We start from the raw sequence: 25,606 nt of genomic DNA on the forward strand, positions 1-25,606 counted from the left end.
CGAAGCTAAAATAATTCAATAGCAAAGTATTGTTAAGTGTCCGTGTGCCAATTTGAAAGTACCTTTATTCTTTGGCATGGTGAATAAATAATGTGTAAGTTTGGTGAAATTTCTTACAGTGAAGAAAACAGCGCAGGTCGCAAACCTTACATAAAATATGCTGTGGTAATAGCGAAATAAGTCAATGAATAAATTTAAAAATGTCCTAAAACTCGTCTTTATGCCTTTTTATTTTCCTCTCAAACATATACGTTATTAGCGTATTAAATGTACGTGGTGTAATCAAAATTAAATCATAAAAGCAAAACTTGAAATATTTAATAAAATGTAAAATTTAATATACACATGAAAAATCTTTCGACAAATATACTGTATACGAGAGCTTTGGAAATTGTTGAACTTAAGAAACAATTTTTCAAAATGTGAAAGAAAAAAAAATATGTAATATTTAGCAGGAATAAAAGCCTTTACATAATCGAAGATTTATTTCACATTGCTTTCGACATCATTTTTGTACTCATGCAATAATTAGAAATTTATATATAATTAGTATTTAACAAAAGAATGCATATTTACAAGTACTAAAATTAAATGTTCTCGTATCGCAATGAGCTCGCTAGCATGTATGTGTTGTTGTCAGTAGGTATATTTTCATCGCAAATATCGCTGCGTTTTTCAGGTACTCTACACAGTGTGGTAGTGACGTGTTCTGACACGACAGATCCAACATAATAGGCGTTTTCTCTTATTTGTCTCGAGTAGAATCTTCTGTTTGCAAAAGATATGACCAAGAGGACTGCAATCACAATTACAGCTGCAACTCCAACGAAAACTCCGATAACCAATGGGAGATTCAAACCTTGTATCATATTCTGAGATTCTGTATAAAGACAGGAATTATTTGATTTTTTTATTCAAGCTTGTAAATATATTAGTAAATTGAAACATCTCAAATAATAAAAAAATCAAAGTCTACGGTAACGGACTACGAGCTTGTGGATACTTAGTTATTAGCATGCAATGTATCGCTTTGTTATACACGTTTCAGCAAGTGAAGAAAGAATATATTGTGTTTTTCTTTTTTAATTTAAAATACAGTTGCTCAATTGTTGCCTTGTGGATGATAAAGTATATTTTTTGGTGCTTTTATATTTTAGAAATGTTTCATTTGGTATGCTATAACTCATGTTTTTATGTACCTCTGTCAATTGTTCCATTTTGTGTTCGACAACCAACAGTTGAATTGCACATCTCCCGGTTACAATGTGAACAGTCCTGTTGACAATGTTTCCCATAGTTTGGATACCTGCATTGTCTTGAACAGTTTATTCCATAGTAGCCATCCGGACAATCTGTCAAAATAATAAAAAGGGCCAATCCCATGGTCGAGCTAAATATAATTATATAATGATAACGTAACAGCACACGGGGTTCGTTTTAAATAAAGGGTAAATACGACTACTGTTTTTAGAAAACCTTTTAATTCTTTTGAAATGTGTAAGTATTACGAAGACAAATAGTGCATGGATACTTTTACTGTGGAATCAGTTTTATTCGGGTGAATGCTTGTCGTGAGACAAAATTTTTTTAGTTCGTGGGGACGTAATTTCGTAGGTAGCAGGTTCAATTTTGCAAACAAGTACTAAATAAATGCTTGCACATACATTCGTTGGGATGTTAATTTGTGTGCAATGGTAACTCACGAATGCCACGAACATTGGTCCCTTATGAACATTGATAATTCCACAGTATTTGAGTTTTTGACAAAGTATGATCCAGATTTGAGCAGGAGTAGACGACTTAATTATGGTCTAAATAAGGATTCTATTAAAATTTGCTATGATCATTTCATCCAACCTATCATTTTTTTTCTCAGTATTAATGTGCTTCCTTTGCAAAAGCGCACTCTGTGAGTGAATTGAATACCAGGTATGGTTAGACAAATGGTTTATGCATAAATATTTGACATTGATTAATGTCACCAAATGTCCTTGAACATCAGTAAAGTTTAGAATTGTAGAAATAATCTATGCAATTACAATAAAATGATATCACCCAGATATATTTCGAGCTTAAGCTTATGGTTTTCTCCTGATTGGTTTGAGTAAGATAGTGGCAACGAAGAAACACAAGACTTCTGGATATGGTTTTACACAGAGATTTGCTAAAGCCTTTATATGAAACAGGTTTTTTAAATTTTGTATTATATACAAGTAATGTATGGATTTTATTTGATCCATATTGGACCGGTGAGAAATAAAATCAGAACATTGCAAGTCAAATGACATTTCTTAGACAGCGGACGAATAAAAACATTACAGGGAATCGGAAGAACAAATCTTTCCAAAACAATACATACATAAATAGTACTGACTAAGATTTACGAATAAATTCACTCATTAAATCCATGCTTTCCTTTTGATTATTGTCAATTGACATATTATTTATTTAGAATAAGACAACATGATGATGATAATGAATGAAAAAAGGTATACAATTTTTTTTTTTGGTGCAAACAAATAAAAAATAAATGAATGGAAACTTTCGTCAATTTCAAGTTGATACAGTATAGACTATTTTAATAGTTTAATCTGCATCTATTCTAGAATTGTTCAGTATAACGATAGGGAAGAATGAATTGGCAGTCAGTGTATTTGTAAAATCATAATTGTACCACTCTGAGTTTGTTTACCACTTGTCATACAACCAAAGATCACACTGCAAGCTTCCTGACCACACTCTGAACAATCCTGTTGGCAATTTATCCCATAGCTTGGATATCTGCATGATCTCGAACAGTGTCTTCCATAGTAACCAACCGGACAATCTGCCAAGTCATAGAAAATTAATAACAAATCTATGTCCAAATATTAAACAAACAATATTGAATTTTCATGTACAGATTGTAATAGGGAAAGCAAAATTATTTAACGTCACTATACAATTTTGTAATTGCTTCTCTCCATTGTGAAGATTTAAAACGTACCACTAAAATACTGTGAAATCATCATTATTCATGGGGGACCAATGTACGAGGCGTTCGTGGGTAACTCATACCCACGAATTTACATCCCCACAAACCTATTTACATTCACCTGTTTTATATTTATTAAATTTATCCCGATTACACTACCAAGGAAATAACATCCCCTCGAACCAGGAAAACTTTTGCTACCCACGAACATTGATTCCAACGAATAAAAATGATTCAACAGTAAACAAAAATGAAAAAAAAAATATTTCCACTGACCAATGCATTTATTGTCCACCTTTTTCCATTGGCATTCCTCGATACAGTTTTCTTCTGATTTCCTTTTTGACATTAAGAGCAATTGTTTGGAAAAAATTAAGAACATGCAATTTAAAGAAGTAAACGGTATATGTTAAATTGACAATAAAAGCAATAAATGCATTTAAATCGATTAAAAATGGAGAGTAAGAAGCATCCGTTTTTAAGCTTAATCTTTGGACATAACATTTATGTGGATTATTAATGAAAATACATAGATTTCTTTTTTTCTACATCATTCTTTAATATCTAAAAGTTTTACCTTTCGCAGTTTAAAGACGTGCATAATGTGGTGCTGTAGATCACAAAAACTGCGACAGAATTATGGAACATCATTTCTCTGTAGTGAATTTTTGATACTTTCTGATGCTTGAGCATGTGATTTACATTTCCTCGTGTTTAATTATGGCATGTGCAAATTTTAATTTCAAAAGAGTAGTTCCTACCAGTCAAATACCACCAATCGCTTGACTCAGTTGTTTAATATGAGTGAAATAAAGTTAACTTAGAATAGATTGTATATTGTTACTTGCACTACATTTTTTGATATTTGAAAATAAAACTAAAGATAATCATATTACAGCTTTTATTACATGGTAATGAATACGATATTATAATTAGATAGTATAGGCAAATACAAAATTGAATATAAGCAAGCCTGTTCAAACTGTTATCTGCAACGATGGCATTTGAGTATATTTCTTGTCATAATATGCTATATTCATCCATAGTTTTGTGTTAATGAGGATATATGAATGCTTGAAATAACAGTATTTGTAGTATCTATAGGCAAATTAATTTGGTATATGATTATAAGTTTGAAAAGGTGAAAACAATTCGATAGTAAAATAATAGAAACATTGATATTGCAGTTCTTCGTCATTAAATGGCGTGTACATTGTTCTTGAGGGTCATCAGACAAAAACAATGTATGATGTTTGATTGGACATATGCAATTCAGCTGTTTGTAGAAGACAATGTTGGCATAAAAACATTTTACTGGTTACGTTTTGTTTAAAAAAAAAGATCTATGTGTTATTTATCTATCCAAACGAAAAGTTACCCTACCTTCCTAACAAAACCCTTCTGGTTAATAGTATAATGATAATGAGGCACGATGTCTTGAATATGTCGAATAGACATAAATAAAATTTATTTACTATTGCGCTTGTTTACAGCAAGAACCTTGTAATGTAAAGCATTTATATGAAATGAAAATAATGATTCCGATAATAATTACTTCAACATCTATATTTCTAGGATTTAAGACAAGTCATGTTAATACATGTACTCAGTTATATAATGAGAAACGTGATACAAATTAATGATATGTCCTCTAAAGAACAACTCTATATATTGATGCTCCCCTCTATTTTCCATCAATTGTTTATAGTTTAAATCATCTAATGATACTCCAAGTCAACTATGTCACTTTCCCACTTAAATTTATAATTTTTCGCGCTGTAACCAGACTACACATACGGACTTTGTGTTTTAACACATTTCCGGTTAACAATGGTATTGGAAACAATGGGTGTTTACGGTTGGCAATCTAATTAGCCATCCCCTATTAACGGCTGCTTCAATAAAAGACTAAAATTGTATGTGTCATATAATGCAATTTTCTTGGGTCACACAAGAATACTGTTATTGGTTTTTTTACTTAGTTAATGAGTCATGACCAAATTAAGCTTGAATTGTAATACAGAACGTAATTTAAAAGGTTTATGTTTTGAGAGAGATGAGCATTACATAACATGTACAAGCATTCTCAAATGTTCTATATTAAATTGAATTTATGATAGTTTATGATGTATGACATTTCATAAAGGCCCTTTCACAACTGGAGCAAAACCAGAAGCTACAAAATATCCATGCAACCGAAAAATTTAGATTTAGATTAACGATACAGTCAGCAAATACAATCTTCTATTGGGTCGCACCTGACTGGCGTTTTTCATACTTATTGTTAGACCATAATTAATCACCTATAATGTAGTTGTCTACTGATTTTTCTGTTTTACCCTATTATAACAAAAAGCACACGGCGGTTGTGACCGGTCTGCAGAGATTGCTCACTCCTCCATAACACCTGATCCTTCTCCTATTTTTTAGAGGTCCGTGTTTGCTCTGCTCCTGTTGTCACTTTAATATCAACCGTTTCAGCGTCCTTGAGTTTGGAAGGAGATATTTTCATCACACAGTGACCAGCATGCCATGTATAGATATTGACGCCATTAAAATTTTCGTTTAGACTTTAAATTATTGTACACGTTTCGATATCACTTCTTGTCATGGTCAATTTATGCCAAAAAATAGCATAAGAAGAAGCTTCGTACGAAATTCACACGATCTAAAGCGACTATTATGTTATACAAATGATTAAATCTTGCGATAAATCTCAGGTCTACATGCGATTGTTTTATAATGAATGCGACTGTAAAATGATAATGCGATAGGGTAGCACGAGTGATCAGATGATCAGACGATAGAGTATGCACCGATTGATATGGGCGCTGATATATAAGAGGTATATACATGTATAAACACAACAGACGGCAAGAAGCTAGGTACTTGATGCAGCAGCATCCATGGTTAACTGTGCAACATAGATGATTAATCATGGTATATATACTTTGGGACAAAAGCATGGCATATTGAAGCTGCATTATAAATCGTGCAATAATAATAAAACGTTGCAATTTACATGACACACGTTAAGCAACAGTCGCATGGTTGCAAAAAAAACCACACGCATAGACAGTTGCGATTCATCTTACAATCTTTAGAAATCGTGCATCTTTTTTGCAAGTACAAGAAAACGTTGTAAGATGTTCGTATTTATGATCGTGCAGTGCATTCTCATAGGTTGGATCGCAGTCTTTGAAGTCTTAATGTCAACTATTTAGAGAAGATTCGATTCGATCACTAAAACGCATGCAAAAAATGAAAATCAAATTGTCACTCATTTTCTTTATGTGTGGGATCACACAGTACCGATTTTCAAAAATAATTTTGAAACAATACCAACCGTAATATTTTCTTATAAATGTTAATGCTAATTAATTGAAACACAGCATTTACCATATTGTCTGGACGACAATGGATTACCATTTCAATATATGTCGCTATTTCTTCTATACCAAATATTACGCGCTAAAATTTGGTAATTTAAGTTCGATAATACATGTAGTTGTGTTATAAAAATACTAAAAAAAATATTTTAAAAGAATTTAATTGAACAGGGAAGGAGTTATGTAACAATAACAATCTGGTTTCTTAAAAACACTTAACTAAAATTTAGTTGAAAGTATACTTGTGGCCTTTTTTTAAACGTTCTTAACCGACAAGCTTTTTTTAAGAGCCACCTGTTACAACCAGGAAAATATTTGTTTGGTTTAAGGTATATTTATACTATTAAGTTTCTATCAATAAGTCCCAAATGCAATTTCAAGTAGAATTTTGTAACAAAATTCATAAAGAGTTTACAACATTGTTAAATGGATCATTATATCAATTCATTACGACGTAGGACAAGAAGTAATTGCCTGCATGAAAACTTATCAAAGGGTATGATGCAGTCATAAAAATGAATTATATATGTGTATCAATAAATAAGGGATCTTTCATACCAATAACACATGGAGGAAACGTGATAACTATTATATTAAAGACAATTAATCTTTAAAAAAATTGTCACTTACTCTCTAGTCTTTTTGTAGCCAATAAGTTGTAAGTTATAACAAATGAATAGAACATAAAAACATACGTGCATTGGAAGATTAAATTTCTCCTCTGTGCCATATTTGTTTTGACACTTTTATTATATGAAATGATTTTAAAAATAGCAAATTGTTTTAGTTTTGCAAAAACAAAGTTAATAATAACGAAGTCTCTGCACAAATGAGGACCAATTCCTTTCATTTTCAAAAGATCATCTTTTCATTTTGTACACATAAGCAATAATAATGGAAGTAGCAAAAAATCCAAATGTTATTAATCCAATGATGATGTATTTCAGTTGAATGGATTTTTCCTTTGATGTATTATAATCTTAAAAACAAATATTTCTAAGTTTAATAAATCTGGCATATGAAACGTGCTTAACAATAATATTAGCAATTACCAATATCTTAATTAAGTATACCTTGACTAGTTGGAATATCGGATGACATACAACCAAGTTTTGAATCGCACTCGTCTAGGTTACAGTGTGAGCAATCATGTTGACAATATTTTCCATAATTAGGATATCTGCATGGACTTGAACAGTTTTCTCCATAAAAACCAGTTTCACAGTCTTTTAAGTGAGAGGAAGGATAAACATTAGCCATGAGCATTCATTTTACCAACGATAAAAAAAATACGAATATGAACAAAGCAAAATCAAATATCATTTTATATTGTTATAAGTACGTCCTGTTAATCGGTGAAATGAATACACAACGCTACGAAAATGAATTTTGAAAATTTAACTGACCAATACACTTGTTGAATGCTTCGTTCCACTGGCAGTCTTTATAACATTTCTGTTCTGAAAATCTATTTGAAAAATTAACTTTAACAATGAATTTACGTCACACTTTTAATAAGGTTACTTTATTTATTTCATTAGCAAAACTTATTACGTTTTGTTTCATTATGATTTCACAATCTCTGCAAAAACATTTTTATAAATAGATTTCATATATGGTATAAACACGTATTTGCAAAGACATTGCGATTTTCCAGATATACATTTACACATGTATAATAAGTAGGTAAATAGGTTTGTTCTGAGGTTGTCCTTTCGTGTAAAATTAACAAAAAATGTTATAAAACAATGTAAATCGTTTGGTTTTGAACTTCATATATATGTTATCGGTCAATGTTTTTTATTCTGAATCTTTCAATATTTCGTTTTTCTCGGGAAAATTTGACTAAACTATTTATGACGACATTCCTGTTCTTAAGATTTAAGTCCCAATATCTTCGAATTGTTTTTACATTTTTGTATTTATTTGGCTTACGTTAGCTAGAATGATAGTTATGTGATATGTGATAGGGGAGATCAAGCTCAAATCGACCCAAGATTTAACCAAAAATTAAAAATTAAATTAATTTTGTAAAAACGTAAAAGTTGTTTTCTTTTTAAACGTCGGGGCTTGATTAATTACATACGTCTCATCTCATAAAGATCTTTTAATGTCGAAAAGAAATTTATGTCAATGGTTTTTTAAGACGGGAGAAATATATTTTGTTAAAATATAATTATTTGAACACAATAGAGAACCTGGCAGTATAGAGCAACCAGAGAACTTCACCCCACAAACATTTAAATTACAATCTTTTTATAAATATTTTTGTACAAGCAGCGTACTTATATAAAAAATGTCAATGATATTACAATGGATTCCGGATAGGACCACCTACTTGCCCTATCAACATAGGCGTCGGAACCTGGGGGGCTAGGGGGGTTGCAAAGTTGGACCTAACCGTTAGGCACATAGCAGCATAGAGGGTTTAGCCCCCCCCCCCCACTTTTTCTCGTCGGAAATGTAATTGTTCACCTTAAAGGATTGAGACGTTGGAGTAAAAGGCATACTAGCCCCCCCCCCTTTCAATTTGCTTCCGACGCCAGTAATCAGGATTATATGTAACACAACTAAAGACGATAACGTGTCATATTCTTTTAAATAAATTTTAATTTTTTAAAATTAGAATATTATTTTAAATGTAATAACATAGAGATTTTAAATCACATAATGTGAACAAAAAGGAATGAAAAGTAAAACTCCTTTTAATTTTACAAAATTCATAAACAGTTTACAAGTTTCACATCTAATCGTGTTTGAATTTAGAATGTGACCTTTATAAAATCAATGTACTTTCATTTTAATTTGTTGTTTCAGTATATTATGTGATGCATGTACAAATAGTACTTCAATTAAAATACAAGGAAATTAGAACAAAATATCAGAATTATCTCTTTGAATCATCATTACTTCAATTGCGGCCATTTCGTTTCAATTAATTTCCATATCTTTACCAAACATATCACAAAAATATAAATATTTGACACAATGTAAGAAAGCATTACCTTTCGCAATTAAAAGATGCACAGAATATGGTACAGCAAAACAGAGAAATGGCAAGAGAAAGCTGGTATACCATGACGCTGTTAAACATTTCTGATATTTCTTGTATTTATAACATTTGATAAACATTTCTTCCCTATAATCATAATGACATTCGTCATTTCCACAAATGGTTACATCCAACTGACACCAAATATATGGCGTAAAATATATTATCAAAAGAGGAAGTCAGACATGACTCTCTAGCTGGATCTTTATCTTCAAAAATGTTTAATTCTATCAAATATATATACCAACATTATTACTCTCTTATCTTGTAAAAGTACATGAAGTAAGAATATCAATTCTTAATACATATGCATATTGATTCAGCAACCATTGGGTTAATCATAAATAACCTGTTCCTTCGTTTAACGTTACTAATGTTGTCTACTTGCTGTGGTCTTGGTCTATACGAGCAATTCATAGCATACATGTATTTTATGTTGACTAAAATTGAATAACCAAAGGACTCATCACAGGTCAATCTTCTACTACGCGGCCGAATGAAAAAGATCGTGGTATGTGACACCATATGCCGGAAGAGGAGTACAACACGTACAGAATGTATGATACAAAATAATGTAATTTTTTTGGTTTCCTGTGGTAAAGAAAAGAAGTCTCATTAAGAACTGATTATCTAATATTTAATTGCTAGTGCAATAGATCTTCTAGAAATAAACATATCTTATTCTTTTAGCAAATTATTTTTTTCAAAGTCATTTTTTTACTGAATGTACATCGTAGACATCAATTAATAAACTGATTTAAAACACCACTTCTCCTTTACAATTCTCATTTACGTGTATCTATGTTCTTATCTATGTTCTTATATTTTGTTCTCTTTATTATCTTAACTATATGCAAAAATCATGTTCCTACTTTCCATATATCAGTAGCAAGTATACAGTATACAGAATCAAATTTACTCAAGATACATTGTAACTGTAGAATACATGGCCTAACAATAAAAACAGTTCTTTGTACATAAATTAGCCAATGTTTGTAAATATTTATATATATTCTAGTACAGAGAACTTTTCATTGACACACACCAAAATTGTAATTATATTTTAACAAAAGTATTGTTGAGTCTATGATATTTGCTTAAATTTTCTGTTATATATCTATATCATATATCTATATTGTATTGTCTAAGGTATGTTTATGGCGTACAATGACAAACATAGGAGATCTAAACAAAGGCAATTACAGGACAGCGGTTAACTTGCTCATGACTTGGTCTTACTATTCTAATTCCAGAAGAATGAGGACAACATACATACTTTGTGGCTTAGATAATCAAGGCTGTTTCCAATATTTAGGTTTTAGTTTATCCCAAATGGATGGACAATTTGGAGACAAGGGAGAGGGTATCTAGTAATCTATTAAACAACGTTGTAATTACATCATGATTTATTTGAATATCATTAGAAATCAATCAGAAAATATTTTTTAGTATTATATTATTAAAAAAATACTCCAAGGCAACTTACAAGAAAATCTGGTTTATTTAATTTTCATAATGTTTACCTTTTTTTTTTTTTACTTTTTTCCTACCTTGTGATATAGAGAATATGCGTTGTTTATCATTTTTGTGGATATTATGAAAATTCAAAACCGTTTACAATACTAAATATCTAAGACTTCAAAATTGTTTTACAAGCATCTTTGCTTCGATAAAAATGCATTTGTACAGCAGATCATATAACAAATAAGGAAATTGTCAATGTTTCCTGTTTCCTGTATTTAATCTGTGCAAAAAGCCTCAACCCTCAAAATAGAATAGTTGTTCTAAATTACGAAGCATTTTGAAACTAAGTGTTGTTAGATACATTTAGAAACTTTACTATTTTAAAAGGAAAACATGATTTTTATCTATGGCGAAAGTTTTTGACGTTACTAATGTTATATTTCTTTAGTTACGGGTCCATTTTAACAAGACCTTGGACTTTTGGTAGGACGTAAATGTTTATTTCTTGCATCAAAACAAGGTAAAAAGGGCGCTGGTCTAATGATCTATTCATAGAATGCGTAAGTCTTAGCTTAAAAACCAGAAAAAATTTATTGATTTTTAAGAGCCATGGCTGAGTGGCCAACAATGAAATAGACAGGCCTACGTTAAATTGCTGTTTCATACAATTACCCACAGTCCAAGCACTTGTTAAAATGATTCTATATATTTTTTTATACTTTATATTTTCATTTTAGTCCAAAGTCCCTCTGAGGAGTTTCGTGGTCATAAACTGTTGACATACTGTATCCTATGTAACACAAAACGTCATTCTTTAAAATTGAAAAATGTTACGAGGGCAATTTTTAGGTTCTGTTCACTATAATTTCAACAGTATTTTGATCAAAGACCCTTTGACAAACAGTACCTCAAACTCCAATTGCATGCTCAATAATAATTTTTGGAGGAAACAAAATAATTTATATCAGCAGGTTTTGCCAAGCAGCGCAATGTGTGACGTAGAAAAAACGTCAGCCGTCGTTGTTAAACCCATCACATCGTTTACGGGAACATTCACGTTCTTTTTCCGAAAATATATTAGAAAATAATATTTTTTGAACATGTACTCTGAGTCTACATTCACTATGCATTTCTAGCTTTGTTTTTAAAAAATTTCCTAAGAAAAAACGATCTTTCGACTTCCAACTTGCCCTGTATTACTTGTTGTATAACATCTTTCTTCCTGAAATGTATCGCTCAGCATTTTGTCATCCTTTTTTATCGGTCGGGGTTTCAATTTCATTTGATGTCATTATACTATTATATTATAATTTTATTTACTTTCAAGATAAAGATACTTTCTTAAGATTTTATTCAAGGTCTTTTCAAACTTTTAGTATTTATGGGTGCGCTGCCTCAAACGCTGATGTCGTCATTTTAATACGAGTTCACACTTTAACTTGTCACTAAACGCGATATAAAATCTTCAAACATTTCGTTATAAGCAAAATCCTTTATACATATCCTAATACATGTGATAGAATAATTAACAAATCAAAATCCCTTTTTATTTGAATTTTTATTCGAAAAGTATTCGTCATCGCGATTTTCATTTCTATATGCTGATTTTAACTTTTCATTTTAATATGACATTGCGCCGCGTGTCAAAATTAAGAACAAACATGCTTTCATTTTACTAATTTAATTTCATACAATATTTGATATCAAAGCATATAACGCAAATTACGTGAACCCTTTGTGGCAGAAGTTTCATCTTCCTGTGTCTTCGTTAAACTGAATAACGCCACTTGTATACGCTATTTTCGGACACACCTCGCATTTCTCTATGAACAAAAACATCATTCATTTTAAAGAGCATTAATATTCTTTTTATTTAAATATACTTAATATAATAGTACAAAATAGCAGATATATACCTGGTATAATTACACTGAAGCTCTATTTATAAAACATATACGGAATGAAATCTAATGTAATGCTATATTTAGATATACATTGTAATTCAGTAATATCAGACTGGATAGTTCCATGTACTGAGTAGTTTTAAGACTATGAAGAAAATTATTAAAATGTAAGACTCAAATCTGTATTATTGTTCAGCTTTAAGGTATTTAAAAACCACATAAAAATCGAGCTATTTTCGTTTAGGTAGTATAATGATAATAGGAAATGTTACATTAGTTTTCATTATCTTAGAAAACCTTACTCTTATTTAAAGCATCAAATTGCTCTTTGAATACTTTATCGATAGTATCATCAACGGAATACATTAAATTTTTTTCAGACTTGAAGTGTACTTCCTAGCATGTAAATTCCGCCGTCCGTAGGGTCGTTATAATCACAAATTATAGTATATTGCTCTGGAGATCTACGATTCGTGGAAAAAGTGTGTTCTGTTACCACAGACCCAACACAGTGTGCGTTTTCTCTTAAAAATCTCGTGAAAAACCTTCTGTTTGTTATTGTTATAATTAAGAAAGCTTCAATCAGCACCACGACTCCAAATCCGACAGAACAACCAATAATAAAAGCAAGATCTGAATCCAAACCTCCTTCTCGCTTTCTAAAAAAAAAACCTATTTTATCAATTTTAGAATTCAAAGGTTATGAGAAATGAATTATACTTGTACTATAAATTTCAGATACATGTAATAGTTTTAAAAAGTTCCTTCGGGGGAAGGATTATGGATCCTTGCCTTTCTTGTTCGATCGAAAAACGCGACCAAAGCCATTTGTTTGAAGCAATCCCTAGACGAAGGTTTTATTTGTCACTGATACGTACCCATCATCACCATTCGCAGCGCGGCTGAAATTGTGGTCTTTAAATTGTTCGTAATTGATTAAATCTCACTGGCTCTTACGGTGTGTCGTGCAATCGTGGTATTCGTAGAAAATAATTTGACCGTCAAAACATTTTCCACTATCAACATGATCATTTTCAACGGTGAATTTTCATTATCATTGTATCCGATTGCATTGTATCGTTTCTGAGCGCTGCATGTCGTATTTAATAGTGCTGTCCTAATTGTGATGATCTGAAGAAATCTTAGAGGAGTCAAACAACACACTGCGCTACGATCAGATGCGATCTGTCAATATAGCCAGTCGTACGAAATAGATATATCTGTCGGGGTCAAATCGTAGCTCATCTTCCATCTTGATCGTGAAAAATCGTAATCATGATCATGTCCCATCGCAACAGAGCACATTGGCTCATGATTAACTTATCGTAACGTTTACTAACGTATCTGCAAGTATTTAAGAGTCGGAGAATCATGTCGTGATGTTCGGATCAGATCGAGATTCAATCGGAAATTCTATGTAAGACAAATTATCAGAACCAATTTTGTCGTATCTAAACGGGCAATGAAATTGTGACAGATCGCGTCACCTGAAATACGCTTATCGTGACCTTACCTTTTCAACGCTCAACAAAACGCATAAGGTGGTATCGCCTCGCATCACCTCGTACGTAGGTCAATCATTTTAGTGAAGTTCCACGATCAGGTACGAGTTGTCAATCGTAGTGTTAGACGACAAATCGCATTACAGTGGGTACCTAGCATCAGGCTTTATTTTCTGTCAAATTGATTTAATTGCATACATTTAATTTATTGTATATCTGCAAATTAGACATAACATCAATCAAGGGTACCTTTGTATATCATTACATTACTTAAACAGCCAAACGATGCATTACACACTTCCTGCTCACAGTGGGAGCATTCCTGTTGGCAATCTTTTCCAAAATTTGGATATCTGCATGGACTTGCACATGATGAATCTCTGCCATTCAGTCAATTGAAAGGTGACTGAAAGGTAACTGAAAAATTACTGAATGGCATAGCTATGCCATTCAGCCACTTTCCAGACCATTCAGTTATCATTCAGTTGACTGAATGGCAGAGCTTCATCCTATGTTGAGCAATTTATTCCGAAAAAGCCAAGCGGACAGTTTGTAAAATTATATTAACAAGAAACGTATTCTTAACAAACTATACAATTGAGGTTCATAATGGGTTGGTTTTTTTTAAACTAACTTAACTGTATAGGGTATAGTACTACGTATATGCTCGCACACATGAAAAATGCATTATTTACTACAAACCAATATATCTATTGTCTATCTCACTCCAATGACAATCTTCTTGGCAATTTTCCTTGTCGTTCCTTTTCAGAAATAATATAATTTTAGAAAAAGTATAATTAAAGAAGTTTTCAAAATAGGGTAAATCATTGATATATACATTAGCTAACAGAAATAAGTTAAAATGAGCAAATCAGGTGACAATGGGAAAGACAATCTCAAATTGTATTTAATTCATCGAACTCAGCCTTATATATTGACGCAGCAGCTGCTTTTCTCTAAATACATTATCTTTATTTGTGCATAGAACTATTTATTTATTGAAAATTTATGCTTGACACATTATGCAGTCTTAAGATGAACAAAATAAGATGCAGCAAAGGACGCGAACTGCTAGAGAGGGCTAATGTTTCATTCCACTAATTTTGCACTGCCTCTTCCCGTTTTACATTTCCTCATTTTATATTTAATTATTATCACGTGTTCTATTCTAAAAGTTATTTTCCTTACAAGTCGAAGTTAATGAATGTTTTCACAAAGGAAGAAAATAGATGTGTCTCACATCTTTATATAATTTCTTATAAATTTGTTAATATCCATTCTAACCTGTGGTAGACATAGTGTTACACATAGTGTTACATTATGACGACTTGCCGCAAAAAAATTCATTGATATAACATTCGTTCACAAAATTCTTTTACGTAATAGGTTTTGCAAATCAAATATTTACCTGTGCACACGTATCAGATGCCTTGTTTTAAGCTTATCTACGTGTAACTTATCTATCGACTAGAAAAGCATTTATGTAGTTTTTGAAATAAATCACAATTTCTAAAGCATCTTTACTTTGCGCACATAATCATTTTCATATCCAACATGTTCCTCAATGCTAACTATAGATCAAGTGGTATAAGTACGACTCCGTTGACGACCCAGTCTTTCAGTGTTTAAAATCAAAACTATGTTCAATATTGTAATGGTATGTTTTGTGTTATTTAAATTTGTGTATCTTTTGCCATATGTTAACAATAACTAACCTATTGAAGGTCCGTCCATCTGTCCCACGTGAAATAAAATGTATGTATATGTAAAGGCAGTTCAAATCACGAGATCGCCGATGAAATAAGTTTCCGAGAGCACAAAAGCACTACGGATGAAGGCGATGACAAAGATATTTTAAGACATTCTACCAAACTGTGTTAGGGCTACAACTGTACATGTCATATAACAGACATCAACGAGATACGTCATAGTATTAATACCGAAAAGACAATCTAACATCTTTATTACAGAATTCATGGAATTAAGAGGACCTCAAACAAGAACTGCGTCCCGATAAACATTTAAAAGATCTTTTTTGGAAAATGAACTCTTCCATAATCACATACAGTATAGCCTCCGTAACATTGAATATTAATATCGTTTCAACAATATTCTCTTCCATAATATCGAGTCAAGAAACCAAGAAACAAGATGCGGCGATACAACCTGCCGTGCCTTGCCTTAGTAAATGACCTTTAATTGTCAAACTTGTTCAACTTTTAGGCTCAGAAAATATCAGATCATGAACAATCTTGGAACGAATATTAAAAATAGTTTAAAATTACGAAATAATTTGTTTGCTTAGTTTGAGTACTTTGTCTATTCTCCTGCTCAATTTAAATGCTTATATGTATTGATTATATAATGTATCTATATGAATACTGATTTGATGTAAATCTTAAAGTGAATAAAGAATGAACAAACAAAAAATTCAAATTTTTGAAAGAAACATTTAGTTCTATACTACTTGATTTTCCAATACATCGCGGTTTATAAAGCGTGAACTGCTCTAAACCATTTTATGTCGTATAAAACAAATAAATATTGAATTCATTGCTTATAATTTAAATTGTTTACTCTTTTTACTCTTCATTGTAGATAAAAACGGGCGTTTGACCTTTCAAAGACGTAAAATTGTACAAAATTCAAACATAACGTCACGCGTATTGATACGTTTATGACGTTAGTCTTACAATGACGTAGGCAACATTCTTTATACGATATCAAAAATTTTTTTAGCAAATCAGAAAGAGCGTTTCAACCAGAATTAAATTATTAAAGAATGAAAAAAAATTCAAATTTTTGAAAGAAACATTTAGTTCTATACTACCGGATTCTCCAATACATGATGCCTTTGTTTACTACTCTGTGCAGTTGGATCGCCGCATTCGCACATAATATACTTGGTATAACATACAGTCTTACAACCAATCATGTATTGTTCTGTTTTCATCAATTTATACCTTTTGTACATACGTATAAACTAATGCAAATTAAATGGCATTTAAAATGCATTTATCCGTATGAATCATCAAAGAATGGAGTAAAACTTTTTAGTTGAAAATTGTGTTATACCAAGTTTCTTCCTCGTTTCCATACACATGTGTGCATTGCAGAAACACATGGCTATAGGGAAACTAATTTTCTCATGGATGCAATGCAGTATCAATGCGTTCGGTTTATTTTTCCTTTTTGCTACATAACAATCTGTAAAAGTTACAACTGCAGAGCCCCCAGTGAGAAAAATAGAGACTTTATCAAAATAACATTGATATTCAAAATAATATAGTGAAAATAAAATAAGGGAAGTGAAATAAGAATGTAGATTTAAATAAACACTTAGATCTATTAAAGGCATAATATTTTTTATTAATTGCATTTTGCGGAATGGCGATTTCATAGGTTAGTAAATATTTTCTTGGACTAAGGCATCGGCTAAAGTTTTTAATTTTTATCAATTTAAAATTATCTCATTTCAAATATTTAATGTAAGTATATTATATGATTTTCTTTAAGAAATATTCTATGTAATAACTTTTAAGAGTAGACGATCTTCTTCTCCCTTTAATCATCCTACACGCAAAGTATTAATTGTCAGTAAAAATGATTATTGTTTATTAATAGGTTGTCCGATTGGTTACTATGAAATAAATTGTAAAGTCAATGCAGATATCCAAATGATGGAAGAGATTGCCAACAATATTGCTCTCATTGGGAGAAGAAAGCGTGCAATTTTATCTTTGGTTGCCCGACATCTGGTACAATAACCGTTATGGCAAACCAGATCGGCGATGAATAATATCCTGAAATATGATGCCTCCGGAGCTTAAAGAATTTAATTTAAATAATGATAAACAAAACATATTTATGATGTAATTTTTAAAAATTATTTTTAGAAATAAAAAAATTAAAATTTGAAAATAAACTAAAAATGTCTACAGTAAGTCATCAGTCTGCAGAGAAACCGTCGTATCTCGATGGATCACCTTGGAAATATGACTGTTTGTTTGTATATAGTATAGTATAGCGGTTAACTAATTTTGTTAACCTATGGCGAACGTATTATGGTATACCATAGTACTTCCATCTCGATACGATCCGGCGTCCATACCTACTCCACCTCTCAAATGCACTGACACAGTAAAATTAAGATGTGATGAGGTACACTTACATGCTCCGTACAGGACGTATGGGTTGTCCTGCAGTTTAAGAATAAATAAATATAAATGAATAATGGACCACCGGTGTACCAAGTCTGGTGACAGTGGTTTTATTATTGTTTCAGTGGCCGGAAGCATATAAGCGAGGTCATATCAAAAATCAAAATTAAAATCATAATAAATCATAGTAAAAAATGATGATGATAATATAAATTTAGAGATTAAATATAAAATAGGTGATTTACTAAATTTGGTAAAACCTGAATACAACCTGGTTTGATTAATTAAAATTTGCTTAAACCTGTATTCAACCAGCTATGGTTAAATTAAATAGGATTTATGATTTTATACTTATATGATTTTACAATAATATATATAATATAAAAATTATATGAAATAGATTAAAGCAAAAACTCAACATTTTTTTTAATGTAGTTACTACCTTTGTCTATTGATACATCAGGAATCAAACAGCCAAATCTTGCATCACACATTTCCTTCAAACAATTCGAACATTCATATCGACAACCTTTTCCATAACTTGGATATCTGCATGGACTCGAGCAGTTACTTCCGATATATCCGATTTTACATTCTATCAAAACAGAGCAGGATAAATTGCACGTTTAAAAACCGATACATGTCTATAATGGATAATTTAATTTACTTTTTATAATAACATTTCCTTAAATCTTTACCATTCTGCATCATTCTTTATTAATCACGATACTGTTAATTTTTACTACAATATTACACGTTCAAGAAGGAAATTGTCTACAATATGGAAAGAATTACCATTAGACAAAACTGTGCTTTTCTGCCTTCTTAAAATGCTAGTGAAATAACATGTCATTGTTTTGTTCATAGAAAAAGAAGCGTATGAAACTTATAAGGCTTACCTTTTGCAAATGATGTGATGTTGCAGAGCAAATGAAAACAAACAAAGAGTTGGAATACCATTGCAACAAAATGTTATTTGCAGAAAATAGTAATTGGAACCTATCTCAAAATACATGAGTTTCCTTTTTCCGTTTACTGTTAGCACGCCACTAAAATGATTTGATGCTTTAAATACGTATAAGGAAAGACAAAGCTAGTGAGCCATAATAATTTAATATATCTGTTAAGTGTGTGCCTATGACTTTATTTTACAGAAATCGCAAAAATCACAACGGATTATGCCTAATTGTTTACAAATTCCATGTTGAAACATTAGACCATTTCGATTTGTTAAATCGTGAACAGCTATAAATAAAAAAGCAGTATCATTTTTTCAGATTGTTTGTTATACCAACTATTAGTAATTGTATATACGTCGTTTAGAAAAATAATAACCTAGGTGGTACAAATAGCTTATGTTATTAGATTTCATCACATATGTACATTATAGAATACACAGCAAATTACGATTTTTGTATTTAATCTGTGTATGTGTATTTAATCGTAAACTGTATATTTATAGTGTTTGTTATAGCGTTACCTTTACCCAGGTCGTTCAAATACAACGCTCAAACTGCTAATACTCACCATTACAGATGTCAACTACTTGAGCAATACAGTTGAACATAAACGCGGATAATTTAAACAATATATTCCTAGGTTCCTGCTATTAATTGCTCATTACTGGTTTTCGAATCTGGTGTTTTGCTTAACGTATTAATAAAATATACCCCTAGATATGAATTTAAAGATAACTGACAAAAAATACCCGGATCTTTTGCAAACTCTTTTTAGTCTTGTTTGACTTAAGGACTTTGAAGGACGGCCCTTGATATGATGGCAAATGATAATCGACAAAACTTATCTCCACCGTCAAAACAACACTTTGAACGACCGAAATCATTTTAAAGCAGTTGTCGGTTTCAATAAATATCTGTTATACGAAATCTATCTAGACAATTTTAAAGGTAACATATTTGAACAAAAAAAAAAATCTTTTGCTTGGAGATTGATTGGGGATATGAAGTTGGGACATTGCAGCAAAAATATATAATCTGCATTAGCGGGTTAGGTTAATTTGTCCTGCAAAGATCGCTACCTTTATAACCCTCATGAATCACAAAAGAAAGCATTTTTTCATTTTTTTATATTTCCATCTTTTTTAACAAATTAATTAACTGAGTGTTAACTGATTGTTAAAAATAAATTAAATTCACTAAATTATTGTTAATGTACATCAGTCTATTAGGTAAAAGAAACAGTCAAGATCTCTCCTACGGAATTTCGAGGTTTACATCAGTATTAGGCCCTGCAGTCCGCGATATTTCCTAGATCGCTATAGGTTTAGACTAATCATTTTACAGGGTGTGCATATACCAGTCCTGTCCGTTTCAATAGAGCTATGAATTAACCATAAGTTATCTAAGAAATAGGGGGAATCATACTCGGTAGATGTAATTATAATGTGATCAACACACAATACATTCGGGGATGTGTCCGGTCCATTTGATGATGTAAGTAACGTTTGCCATTCATACTGATTGCGCCATAAATACACAATATATCATTTAAACTTTACTGTAAGCCCTGTTTATGATAAATGCAACACATTTAACCAGCAAAAAGACCTTAGAATCAAGAGTTGATGAACATAATTTTTGTTTACAAACATAAATATATTATTGACTTCAAGAAAGAGAAAATATATGTGACTACAGTAGAGCTAAGTACGTTAAAATTAAGATTACATGTATATGCAGTAATACGTTGATACTGCAATACTGCTTACAGCTAAGTTGGTTTTATTTCTATTATCGTAATATTGATTTGTATTGTATTGTTATCTATCTATTAAATTTATATCTATCTCAGTTGAATATATTAGCAAGACAAAAATCACTGTTTATTCCATTTAATGATTATTTACAAACATACAATCATGTACATCTAATAATATATACAACATTACATTCATAAGTAATACAATGATTTTGAACAACTCATTACATAATTATCAATACCAGTTTGCTTAAACCAACAATCAATTAAGTAATTTTATATCAACACATCGATTTGACATCATCCTCCACTTTCCGCACTTGTCCTTCAATTTCAACCAACCAATGAGTAAAACATAAAAGCAATTTTCTTTTCTTTTTGTGAGATTTCGAATCAAAGTCATTCTCAGAGGTAAATAAGTCTGTCGACAAAAGATGATCTTCTGATATTTAGGACCCATTGTTGTTTTCTTCTAAACAAATAGGTAATGGCTATAAAAGTAACTAAAAACCCGGATGCCATTACTCCGATGATGACGTAATCAAGTTGAACTGAACCAAAAGATATTTTCTTTGTTGCTTTTGAACCTAAATTTTTCATTAAAAGATGAAACAAATAAAAATATCAAAATGTTATGGTAGTTTAAAAAAGAATTTCTTAGATAAGGCGACATACCATTTGCTTAATTTAAGCACATAATATATAAGTTAACACTGTGACTTTCATAATGGGGATAATTTAGGCCCTTACAATTCTGTGGCATCATTATAATTCGTGGTGGCTTAATTTTCGTGGTATTTGTGGGTAGCCCTCTCCCACAATTAACATCCTCAACAAAACTAATTATTAAAGATTTAGTTTACATACTGAAACTGAAATCCGACGCATTTACGAAATCACATCCCCACGAATCAGCAAAAAAAAACCACAATCAACGAAAATTGCCCCCCCCATGAAATTAAATGATTCCACAGTATATTGTCCCTAATGAAATTAATTATATCTTTTCTACATATTATCTTTAAGTTGTGTACCCCTTTGAGTTGTTCCATAATTTTTCGGACAACCTAATGTAGAATCGCACAATTCTTGGTTGCAGTACGAACAATCTTGTTCACAATCTCTTCCATAATTCGGATACCTGCATAGACTGGAACAGTTTTTCCCATATGATCCAACGTTACAATCTGTCATGTGACAGAAATATTAAACAACGATACAAAAGGCAAGTTTAGGTGAACATTAAGTTATATTGACTTTGAAAAAATATACTGTCGCAATACAAAAAGCATATGGTTTTATTTCATAAATAAAAACTGACCAACGCATTTGTTTAAAATCTCGTTCCATTGGCAATCTTCAAGACAATTTTCATCCGAGTTCCTTTCAAGAATATTAATTTTTAAATTAAAATCACTAGTGATCGAATATATCAGAAGGTATTTAAAATTTACAACAAATCTACAAGAATTTCATCAAATAACTAATGAAATATAAAGTCAGTTTAAATATTTCTTTTTAAAATCGCTAGCTGTTGTAAACGGAAACAAAATAATTTACTCACTCAGCGTGTGAAACTTACCTTTCGCAGTTCAAAGATGCGCATGTAGTACTGCAATACAAACAGAGGACAACATAAAGCTGATACTTCATTGCGCCGATTTATTCTAATAATACCAATATATATAATATTGTTTAAAGATTTGTTTTGCTTATCTGAGAATGGGTTGGCGGAGAATGTTACAAGGAAAGTTAATACAAGCGGAAGTTAAAAGAGGACATGAAATATAGATGAGGCGGTTGATACTGACTAATTACGTACAAGCTGAATATTTATCTGTGTGAAACCATCAGATACACCATCTCCATCTTCACTGCTCGGTTACATTTGTTTCCTGTTTGTAATATAACGTAATTATATATATATATGTTATTTGATTCCGTAAATACAAAGTAAGCAAGCACGATAAACTAAAAAGTAGCATCTAATTATGAAATCGAATGCTCAGCTGTATAATATTGGAAGAACTGTACGACAGATACATGTATGTAACTGAAGAACAAGTAAAGACGTCAACTGAATTGGCAAGAAATAAATGCATGAATTATTTACATTTAGATGTCACATTTAATTTAATGTCCAAATTGTTTCCCATAGTTTTCACCTGTGCATATATTTTAATCCATATCAGGTGTCTATAAATCTTATTTCTGAATCAGTACCTTTACACTCACCCAACTAGAAATGTTTTTAAATACCCGTGATGGTTTTGTAGGTTTGGGCGTAGCAGGCACCTAATAAGGACATGCTTTCTTGTGCTAGAGTTTGTTCATCTTAAAGTAACAGGCGTAGCATCGTTTTTGAAAGTCTGGGGCAAGACTCATATATTCTACTTTATTAAGATAGTAGACTCGAATTTTGGGCTTTAATACCGAGAAATCGGAAAGAGTACTGTCTTTTGTTTTCTATATTTTAAACATTATTGGTACTTGAAGATTACCAATTTGTTTTGTTTTTTCTCATTCAAGCTTCGCTAATCAATAATCAATAAGAATTCCTTTAAAAATCTGGAAATCATGTGGATTTTTCGGATTTTACAATAGCTCGGTGCATTTAATATAAAAAAAATCCCGAAAATAAATTCGAAGCGAGTAAAAAAAAAAATTGTGAAAAAGTGTTGAATTCTTAAAAAATATGAATTAAAGTTTTAAATGAAAGGTATTTACAGCCTCAAATTGGTTTGTTATGAATAATTTGACTGTTATTTTCAATGCAGCTTTATTATTTTTTTTCCAAAATCGTTTCAGAGCGATTTTTCAATTTTCAGCTACATTACGGGTACAGGTATATGGGAGATATTTTAAATGTGGCGAAGGCCTGTCCCGAGGAACTGTAAAATTATTCTAACTAGGCAGAGTGTAGTGTAACTAAAAACGTTTTTGTTGGCTTAAACCTTGGTTATGTAAATGTCAGCAATACGGTGTATCGATGTATCTATTTCTTAAATGTCCAATATCATACGCAATGTCAACCCGTACACGCACGGGTCAAAGTCTTACAAAAAAATCTTGACAAGCAAACAAAAAAGCAACAACAAAAACCCTCCAAATTCTTCAAAATCCTAATCTGTGGCGTCGTCTATCTATGATTTTAATTTCACACTTCATTTCCTTATTTTCATTCCAATTTTTTACATGCTCCCAAAAAAGTAGAGGGGGGGGGGGGGCAACTCCAATTTTTTATATGTAAATTTAAGAAAATTTGTTGCTGCAAGAAAAGTGGGGAGGGGGGAGGCCCCCTTGCCCCCCCCCCCCCATGCCACGTGCCTGAGTTAAGTATTTGATATGAGCAAAACCTAACAGGTTCTTCTCCCTTCTGAGGTAAGATAGATTATTGTTAATTTTCAATTGCAATGACAGTCAAGTTCTCTTTTGTGTTTTGTTGACTTGTTTCCTAAAGATGTCGTAAAATTAACATATTTTTTGGAAACATGAAAATTGGCAATGCTCATAGTGTAGACAAGGTAATCGTAGAGTAAAAAAGCTATGAAAGCATTGTAAAAAGTGTGTCAGTAATAATGTGAATTTGGTGTATATGTAATTAGCTTTTTGGGTAATATGTATAGTATGTGTAAAAGGATAAGTACTGTATACATGCAAAACTAAAACTATATAAGTAAAAAAAAAAACGAGTAAAAATATGCATGTATAATTTAGTAAATACATGTAAAGTACATGTAAAGTAATGCATTGCAATCCCAATGTTTGATATATACCGTTATGATATGTATACTATTTAAGAGATCCCAGTTTGCAGTATCCCAGTATTACCTAAACAAAGAACTAGTATTCTGGGAACCCATTTTTTCAAGAACAATTGAAACATCCTAATCTTAAATATTCATTCAACTATCCAACAGTACACCAACTTTGGCCTGTCATACTTGGACGGATGGTTGGGGAGCCCAACGAGGCCACCGTTTCGGACAAGCCAATTAGTGACCATTAACATTTTCTTTTATTGTAAAACTGAAAAAAAAAACTAAACGAATCTACTGTATTAAAATGTAGTTAACATTTAGAGAGGAAATTTGAGTTCCCTTTGAAGAATTGTTCTCTCCAGAGAATAGAAACAGCATTTTAAATAATAACACCTAACAGAAACAAAATATTTATTGCAATTAATAGTGCATGTTGAAATTAAAATAAAAAAAAAACCCACAGAAAATAAAGAGCAATTTTAAATAGTTTTAGCTTGACTTGTTTTTCGTGTGGACACATATTACAAGTAACAGTTTTAAACTTTTTAACCAAAATACACCCGTAGGCACGCGTCGGAGAAAAAATTGTATGATCGATGGTTTCAAATTTTTTGCAATTGATTTGGTCATTAAATGTTTCAGGACGTAAACGTTAAACTCGAACTAAACAAAGAATTAC

General features: G+C 31.3%; 1 long non-coding RNA gene and 2 other non-coding genes across 3 annotated transcripts in view; all 3 read right to left on the reverse strand.

The window, feature by feature from the left end:
* Positions 1-479: 479 nt before the first annotated feature.
* Positions 480-25,606, reverse strand: part of LOC117692162 (uncharacterized) — a 36,275-nt gene continuing 11,148 nt past the window's right edge. The window contains exons 3-4 of the transcript XR_010709692.1: positions 1,200-1,352; positions 480-880 (exon numbers count right to left, since the gene is read on the reverse strand). This is a non-coding gene — a transcript (uncharacterized protein). The remainder of the gene's footprint in view (positions 881-1,199; positions 1,353-25,606) is intronic.
* Positions 7,098-19,484, reverse strand: LOC136271730 (uncharacterized). The gene is made up of 5 exons (XR_010709691.1): positions 19,348-19,484; positions 18,891-19,043; positions 7,770-7,831; positions 7,437-7,589; positions 7,098-7,342 (listed from the first exon to the last, which is right to left on the reverse strand). It is a non-coding gene; the product is annotated as an uncharacterized lncRNA (long non-coding RNA).
* LOC117692161 (uncharacterized) lies at positions 21,292-22,844 on the reverse strand. The gene is made up of 4 exons (XR_010709838.1): positions 22,749-22,844; positions 22,488-22,549; positions 22,201-22,353; positions 21,292-21,753 (listed from the first exon to the last, which is right to left on the reverse strand). It is a non-coding gene; the product is annotated as an uncharacterized protein (transcript).

This window comes from Magallana gigas, chromosome 9 (genome assembly GCF_963853765.1).
Source record: "Magallana gigas chromosome 9, xbMagGiga1.1, whole genome shotgun sequence".
Taxonomy (NCBI): Eukaryota; Metazoa; Mollusca; class Bivalvia; order Ostreida; family Ostreidae; genus Magallana; species Magallana gigas.